The sequence below is a fragment of the Dermacentor andersoni genome, chromosome 8 (assembly GCF_023375885.2).
Source record: "Dermacentor andersoni chromosome 8, qqDerAnde1_hic_scaffold, whole genome shotgun sequence".
Taxonomy (NCBI): Eukaryota; Metazoa; Arthropoda; class Arachnida; order Ixodida; family Ixodidae; genus Dermacentor; species Dermacentor andersoni.
In genome coordinates this window covers 129,687,411-129,696,536 of record NC_092821.1, presented here as the reverse complement: position 1 = coordinate 129,696,536, position 9,126 = coordinate 129,687,411, and the positions used below count along the sequence as shown (strand labels likewise).

General features: G+C 46.2%; 1 long non-coding RNA gene across 1 annotated transcript; it reads right to left on the bottom strand.

Moving 5' to 3' along the window:
* Window positions 1-660: 660 nt before the first annotated feature.
* LOC129383401 (uncharacterized) lies at window positions 661-9,123 on the bottom strand. The gene is made up of 3 exons (XR_011889939.1): window positions 8,949-9,123; window positions 2,355-2,555; window positions 661-776 (listed from the first exon to the last, which is right to left on the bottom strand). It is a non-coding gene; the product is annotated as an uncharacterized lncRNA (long non-coding RNA).
* Between the last annotated feature and the right edge of the window lie 3 nt (window positions 9,124-9,126).

The window sequence follows — 9,126 nt, the reverse complement described above, 5'->3', positions numbered from 1 at the left end:
TTCCGCGATGAATTCCACTCTTTAACGAGCTTCCTGCGGACTAGCATTGCAATATCTACGTAATTAGTTTCTAATTAAGTCATCCAGCGAAACATTTTTGATCTTGATGGAAGGTTAACGGCATGCGGTCACGTCTTTCATGCCCCCCCCCCCCCCAAAAAAAAAAAATGTTGACAGTTACTTTAGCACAAGCAAATCAGGATGCTGGCGAACGCCTGCCCGGTCACGAGACATTCATTACATTACCTGACATTTTCGTTAGAATATGCTGTTACTTTCAATTAATTGCTTTCTCCAGCCAAAGGTCACGAGTTCGAATGCTTTAAATTATTGTACCTTAATTACCTGCGTATTATTTAACATCGCCCTAGTTGAAACAAAAGATCGCAGGTTCAACTCCCACGAGAGGTCGAGGGTTCAACTCGTACCAAAGGTGAAGAGTTCGTCACCCCATGAATTTCACCGCCATAACTCCGGAAGGCGTTACGCCGGACATGTGATCTTTTGTCCCTTGAGCCATCTAAGGCTTTCTCTTTAATAATAAGAAAGGCCACATGCGTAAGGCGCGATGACAGAGAAATTAACCATTCTACCATATATGCTCGCGCGTTAACAGTTAATGGCGCAGCTTTGTTAACGTCGGCTCTGATTACCTTCTCCTTGAGTCTCTTTTCCGAGTCAAACGTCAAAGTGTGATTGTCAGTAGGGTCAAACGTGTACTCTGCATCCACTTCGGAATCACGGCGGTAGTATTTTCCGTACTCCTCCGAGCAAACCTGCAGAAAAAAGAATATTATGCATTATAACCTTCACAATAACAAATGACGATGTTTTATCAGTGCATTGTTGTGACGGACATTTCACTGCCAAGGCATTAATTTGCAAAAGGTAGGAAAAATAGAGAACACCTGAAAGAAGCGAACCACCACTTACAGACTAACAAATGGTCTTTGGTTCGTGCAGAGATATGTACACGTTTTCAACAATCGTCTATACATGAAACGTCAAAAAGTGTCAAAAATAAAAGTGGAAAATTTGCCTACATGGCGCAGATGTTGCATAACGACGTGACAGAAAGAAAAGCTTTGACTATGCTAAATGGGATGGTTTTACAATCTTGAGCGTAGCCTAAGTGCACAACACATTCATTGGTTGAAACTGCCTGCGCTTCGAAGATGAAGCTGTAGGCAGCAGACGCAATACAACTGCTGTTAGTTTAAATGACGAACCTGAATAGACATGCTCAGATTTTTATCCTGCTAAGTGATTAATCGAGGGTTGGAATGTGCCTCTGAGAGTGACAGCTGTGTTAATAGCAGCCATAGCTGCAGCCGCTGGAGAGCAACATTTCAGCAGGAGGCCTCACGTTGTACCTCAACCTATCAATAGGCAGCTGACTAACAAAGCGTCGTAGGGTTCCCCATAGAATTAACGCTGCGACAACGTAACAAAATTTAGAGCTCAAAGTTATTCCGTGACCTTCACAGCTGCGTGGACGTTCGTTGCACGAAACGTCACCATCTCAGCGAAGCATAAATGCAACTGTCGGAAAAGAAAGCTGCTTCTACTTAATGGGGGTGATTCCAAGCAGCTAAGAGGTTTTTTTCATTTAGAACACTACATTTTTTGAAGACTACTTCCGACTGCTATCTCATCAGCTGTGTCTTCATCGGGTACGTGCAAAAAATATTCTGTTTGCTCCGAACGGCGAAGCATAGAAAGTGACAGCAAGGCCTAGCGCTGGGCTTGGACTTCTCGGACGTTGGTCTAACCGTGCTATATGCGGCCGCGGCAGGCTGACGCGACGAACCTCACAAGGGAACTGCTGCTGTTTTGAAGGAACAGCACCCTGGCGGCTGCCGGGCATCCCGCTATGTCGGCGTGACGAGGCACAAATGCAATTGCGTTCATGGCGTCTCCGCTCGATCGCGCAAGAGATGAGACCGAGGGGAAACCATCCGCTTTAGTCAGCGCCCAGCAAAATACTAGTTGCCGTTATATTGAAGTTTACGCTCGATTGCGCTCGGGCCAGTGCGTACACAGAGCAGCTGAGCAGCAACACTTGTGTGGTCGTAGTATTAGCCCGCACAGCTATCAAGGCGGCAGTGCAAGGCAGAACGCTGCCCCGAATTCACCACCGAGCCAATATCGAAGCATTCAATATGGGTCCACTTCGCTTCGTTGCTCGTGCAGCCAAATGCATTCCGCGTTTTTGGAAGCTCCCCTAAATCCCGGCCGTCGGCCTGGCATGCACCGTTTATCGTGGGACGATGTGTGGCCATCACAGCTGCTGCGCTGATACCGCGAACGCGAGTCGATCGTCGGCATAGCTGCTATCGTGACAAAAAACTTACTTGTCTTGGATGGACGTCTCCGTTATTCTGATCGTCAGGGGAGTCAGTGCATGGATTGAATAGGCTGAAGGATGCTTCTACGGTATTGTTTGAAATATGTTCCGGTGTGTACTGCTGCGCCCGCATCGAGAAAGATATATATAATAACATATTTGCTTCATTCCGCTGCTTCATCCATCTCAGGTTGTCGAGAGCTTGCACCTGAGGATGTCAGAGCAAAGAAACAAAACGCAGGTGAGTCCATAGGTGGAGGCAAAAGAAATGGTGTACGTGTGGTGTAATCCTCAAAACAAGCCACTCCGCAATACTTGCACGCAATATGTCATACGTTTTCACTAGGAAATCGTCTCGTAGTGGGACGCGACAAACAGAAGCAGTGAAAAGCAACATTACCGCGTATTACTGAAAGGTTGATGGAACTAGGTCCGGAATTTTAAGCTATCAAAATAACCAAAAAAACTTAGATACTCGCTGATTTCACCCTTTATATATAGCCCCTTTCAAAGGCACCGTGAGCAAGCTTCGCGCAGAGAGAGTGCATCAGAATAAAAGCCCTCATAAACATCCTGAAAACACACAGGCCGCCTATAGAAACTGACCCTGTCAACCTTTAACAGCCAAACTTTGTCGTGTGAGGCTAGCTTAGGAGGACTCTTAGAGGAACTATAAGACGCTGTTGGGAGTGTTATCGGCCTTCATGAGATTAGAAGAACTGGTGAGGCTTACATATTGCTGAATAACAGCCATGTCCTCTATTATAGAGGTCTCCCTGATAAGGAGCAATACGGGGTAGTATTCCTAATCGATAAGGACATAGCGGGCAACATTGACGAATATAAAGCATTAACGAGAGGGTAGCAGCAGTCGTAATCAATCATAACAAGAGGTATATAATAAAGCTAGTACAAGCCTTGGCAACTACGGCAATCGTTACGGCAATTGTTAGTACAAGCAATCGGCAAATACGGCGTCGTTTCTAGAAACGCTGGAGGAAAGATGCTGGTAGAATTTGCAGAAAGGAATAAGTTGAGAATGAGGAACACTTTTTTCAGAAAACTTAGCAACAGAAAGTGGACCTGGAAAAGCCCTAATGATGAAACAAGAAATGAAATTTATTTCTTACTTTCTGCCAATCCCAGCCTAGTGCAGGATGGAGAAGTTATAGGCAGGGTAAACTGCAGTGATCATAGGTTAGTGAGGGCTAGTATTCACCTTAGTTTGAACAGAGAAAGAGGAAAATTGGTGAAGAAAAAAGCAGGTGAACCTAGAGGCAGTAAGGGTAAAAGGAGACAAATTAAGGCTGGTACTTGCAAACAAATGTGCAGCCTTAGAACAGAGAAATGACGATGATAACATAGCGGTAATGAATGAAACCGTAACGAGGGTGGCTTCAGAGGCAGCAATTGAAATGGGAGGCAAGGCACTAAGGCAACTAGTAGGCAAGCTCTCTCAAGTAACAAACCACCTAATAAAGAAACGACAGTGAATGAAAGCGTCCAACTCAAGAGATAAGATGGAATTCGCGGAACTGTCAAAACTGACCAGCAAAGCGAAAACAAGAGATACTCGAAATTATAACGCGAGAAAGGTTGAAGAAGCCGAAAAATATGGACGCAGTTTGAAATCAGTGAGAAGGACACTTGGCATAGGACAAGGCAAGATGTATGCACTGAAAGATAAGCAGGGTAATATCATCAGCAATCTCAATGGTATAATAAATGCAGCGTAATGTTTATATACTTACCCGTACAGGACGCAGAGGACTTAGGAGAACTCTATTCGGAACAATAATGAACTGGATACAGATACTGTTCCTATAACTAAAGAAGAGGTCAGAAGGGCCTTGCAGAGCATGAAACGGTAAAAGCGGCAGAATAAGATTGAATAGGAGGCGATGCAATCAATGATGGAGGAGAGAAAATGTTTGGAAAACTGGCAGCTCTTTATACGAAGTGTCTATCGACTACAAGGGTCCTAGAAAACTGGAAGAATGCAAACACTATACTAATCCACAAAAAAGGAGACGTTATAGAATTGAAAAATTATTGGCCCATTACCTTACTCCCATTATTATAAAATATTCACCAAAATAATCTCCAATTGAATAAGGGCAACACTGGACTTTAATCAACCAAGGCAACAGGCTGGCTTTGAAAGGGATACTCTACAATGGATCACATCCATGTCATAACCACGTTAACGAGAAATCCGCAAAGTACAATAAGTCTCACTATATGGCTTTCTCAGATTACGAAAAAAGCATTTCATTCAGTAGAGATACCAGCAGTCATAGAGGCATTGCGTAATGAGGGAGTACAGACCGCTTTCGTAAATACCCTGGTACGTATCTACAGAGATTCCGAAGCGACCTTAATTCTACACAAGAAAAGTAGGAAGATACCTATAAAGAAAGCGGTCAGACAAGGATACACGATCTCTCCAGTGCTATTCACGGCGTGCATGGAAGAAGTATTCAAACTATAAAACTGGGAACGTTTAGGACTAAGGATCAACGGCGAATACCTCAGCAACCTTCGGTTTGCAGATGACATTGTTCTATTCAGCAACACTGCGGACGAGTTACAACAAATGATTGAGGACCTTAAGAGGGAGAGTATGAGAGTGGGGCTGAAGGTTAATATGCAGAAGACAAAGATAATGTTAAGTAATAACAGTAATAAAAGGTCCAGTGAACAAGAGTTCAGTATCGCAAGTCAGCCTCTAGAGTCTATGAAAGATTACGTTTACCTAGGTCAAGTAATCACAGGGAACCCTGACCATGCGAAGGAAATTCACAGAAGAATAAGAATGGTTTGGCAGACATCGTGCGCTCCTGACTGGGAGGTTGCCGTTTTCATTGAAAAGGAAAGCATACGTTCAATGCATTTTAACGGTGCTGACATATGAAGCACAGACTTGGAAGCTGACGAAGACGCTTGAGATGAAGTTCGCGCAAAGTGCGATGGAGCGGAGAATGTTAGGCATAACTTTAGGAGCCATATAGAGAGTGGTTTGGATCGGAGAGAAAACGGGGTATAAAAAATATTCTAATAGATAGTAAGAAAAATGGCGTTGGGCAGGTCATGTAACACGAAGATTATGTAACCGTTGGACCATTAGGGTGACAGATAGGTACCAAGAGAAGGCAAGCGCAGTAGAGGACTGCAGAATACTTGGTGGTGCGACGAAATTAGGAAGTGTATTCAATCGGGCTGGTTGGTTCATCTTGAGAATAAAATCAGGAACGGCACAACACAGGACAAGCGAGTAAAGAACTCTTCACTCGCTCGTCTTGTGTTGTGCTATTCCTGTTTTTATTCTAAATAAATTAGGAAATTTGCGGGCGCTTGTTGGAATCCGTTCGCGCAAGGCAGGGGTCAGTGTAAATCCCTCAGTGGACATAAAATAGGCTGATGATTTTTATTTATTCACTTATTTATTTATTTATTTATTTATTTATTTATTTATTTATTTATTTATTTATACACATGCCTTACAGGCTAAAACTGGAGTATTCCGTGAGGGGTGTAAGAAAAACAACATGTAGCCAAAACAGGAGAACACAGCTAACAACAATTAAACAATTGAAACAAAGACGCCGTTTAACATCAAGCAAATCAAGAACAACAACACTCTGTACGATCAGAAGCACGCATAGCTCATCAACTCCTGGCAAAGAACTGCAAACACACGGATACCTATAAACTGCTTGCAAGAAGTGAGAGGAGAGGTGATACTATTAAACATTTTGGCGTTCAAAACGCCAGGCAACGAGAACGAGACGCTAGATCGAGACATCCAGACGTGGGAAGTCAGAGTTGCCCTGCAGGATCTCAATGGCAGGTCCGCCGCTGGTTCCGATCGAGTGACCAACAGAGCGCTCAAGAACTTCAACGAAGCGGCCATCGAAACGCTCACGAACTTCTACAACAAGTGCTTTCAAGAAGGAAGACTGCCCACGCAATAGAAAGCAGCCAAGACGATCCTCATCCCCAAGCCTGGCAGGCCGCCCAACTCAGAGAACCTCAGGCCGATCTCGCTCACTTCGTGCGTGGCAAAGGTCCTCGAGCACGTTCTCATGAACAGGTGTCATCGTTACCTGGAAGAATCGGAGCTTTACCCAAATTCTATCATCAGGTTTCGGAACAAGCTCGGGACGCAAGACGCCATGATCTTACTGAAGAACCAGATCATCGACGATACGACGGGCACCACGGAAAACAGAGCCATACTCGGGCTGGACTTGCAGAACGCTTTCAATAAAGTGAGGCACTCGGCTATCCTGGCCCAAGTATCCAGGCTAAACATGGGCAGGAGGACATACCAGTACATCAGACTTCCTGATGGAATGGACCACTGAAATCTGCGGGGGAGACCTGCAGCTCGAAGAGAAGACGCTGGGCAGCGTCGGAACTCCGTAGGGGTCGGTGATCTCGCCGCTACTCTTCAACCTCGTGATTATCGGGGTGGCCAACCGGCTAGAAAGAGTAACGGGAGTCCGGGCACACCATTTACGCCGACGACGTTACGCTATGGGTACCGGGAGGAAGCGACGGACACATCGAGACAACGCTGCAAGAAGCGGTCAACGCCATCGAGGAGCAGCTGGACCGGGTCTGGACTCGTTTGCTCACGGCCAAGTTAGAACTGCTGGTGATTCCACCGAAAGGAGCGGGCAGGAAAAGATAGAATATGGAAGTACGAGCGTCCCAAGATCACGGTCAAGATAGTGGGAGGACAAGTAATACCGGAAGTAGAGATGATTCGAGTGCTCGGGCAGCTCATCCTGCGAAACCGAGTCAACGGTGAAACGGTCAACAAGCTCGCGGGCAAAGCGGCCGCGGCAATGAGATTCATCAAGAGGGTGTCCAACAGAAGAGTGAGGATGAAGGAGGAGAGCTTGACTAGACTCGTTCAATTCGTCGCAATTAGCCACACAACGTATGTGGCCGCCTTCCATAACTAGAGTCCGAGCGAACGTAACAAGATAGACGCCTCCATACGCAAGGCGTATAAGGCGGAACTCGGTCACCTCGGGAGCACGAGCACCGAAAAATTCATGGCGCTGGGAGTCCACAACACGCTGGACGAAATAGCCGAATCACAGAGAACGGCGCAACTCGAACGTCTCTTTGAAACGAGAACCGGAAGACAGATACTGCGGGACCTTGGCCTCGAGCCGAGGGAAGGCAAGCAGCAGAAAGACGTACCTATACCGGATAGCATCAACAGAAAGCTCAGGGTCTGCCCGATCCCGAGGGACGTGAACCCCAAGCACAACAAGGAGCGGAGGTTGGCGAAGGCCAGGGCTCTCGTGGACCTCCACGCCAGGGAAGAAGGCGCTGTCTACGTGGACGCGGCGGAGTATCGTGGAGCAGCGACGCATACGCGGCGGTGGTTGGCGGGGCATCGACGGGTGCAACGAAGACCGCGGCGAGCGTCCGGACTTGAGAAGCGCACAGGGCGGAGGAGGTGGCCGTCGCCTTGGCCGTCTCCGACCCCGAATGCACTACAGTGTTGTGTGATTCTAGAACGGCAGTGAACAACTACGCCAAGGGTAGGGCATGTAGTGAGGCCGCTCGCATACTGTGCAAAGCCGAAGACATCGGACGGAAAAGTGCTGTTGTGATCAAGTGGTTTCCGGCCTATATGGGCAGTGACGTGTCGGAACGCGGGAACGTGAACCACAACGAGACGGCCAACTCGGCTGCGCGGAAGTAGCGAAGGACCAAGACCTCGAGGAGCACAACGCACGAGACTGAGGTAGTGGTCGCGTCGCGGTAAATGCTTGTCCTCACTGCGTGGAAGGAGCCTAACCGATTCTGCAGGCATTTTCAATATAGTTGTGATCGCTCTCTCTCTCTCCACATTGAAACGATTCTGATTTCGCCTAGTTGCACTGTAATTTCGAATATGTGTAACACGTGTCATACTAAAACAGTCTGGAAGGTAAGCTACTTTGGGGTTGCACTCGGTGTTAGCATGGCATATTGCAAATGTTCCATGCATCTTTTTTTTTCACGGTGCTTTACATTAGACGTATCCTTCGTGTGGCTTGATATGTTGTGTTTAAGTTGCACCACATAAAATTATCACATCTCAAGTACCTGTGCAGAATGTCGGCGTAGAGTCTACACCTTGGAACTTAACAAAACACAGGGATGAATCAAACATCCTTAGTCTGTTCTGCAAGTGCGCTCTTTTCGCATTTCTGAAGATGCAAGAAATGAGGCGAAAATAATTTTTGAATTGTCAATTTCAATTTCTACCTGAGGCAGCCACACATTAAGCAGGCAACATTCGTACAGATTGTTTGCAACGCCAAGCAAGCTGCACCTCGCTTTTCTGTTCAACGTAATCATGGTAAATACGGGAGAGTATTTTATATAATGCAGTAGCAGCTTCCGTTCTAAGCAAAGCTTCACTTTATAGATAAGTACCCGATTTCTAGGCACGCAAGCTTGATATTCTCATGTATTTTATAATATTGCTTCGATACATTAAACAAAGAGTTTTAGTAAACACTCGTCAAATCACCCGCCGCTTCATTTGTTTGCTGAAAAATGTAAACACAACAATACCACGTAAACTTACAATCGAGGTAGTGCCGTTTACGAGTTCCTGGTCCCGATGAGCCCCGGTAGTGTTCATCATAGACATTGGAAAGACCCAGCAGTTGGAGTCGGCGCTACGCGGGATTGACATATGGGTGATGGCTATGTAGTACGTAGGCTGGAAGACTTTACTGAAATATAGAGCGTTTCACATATCA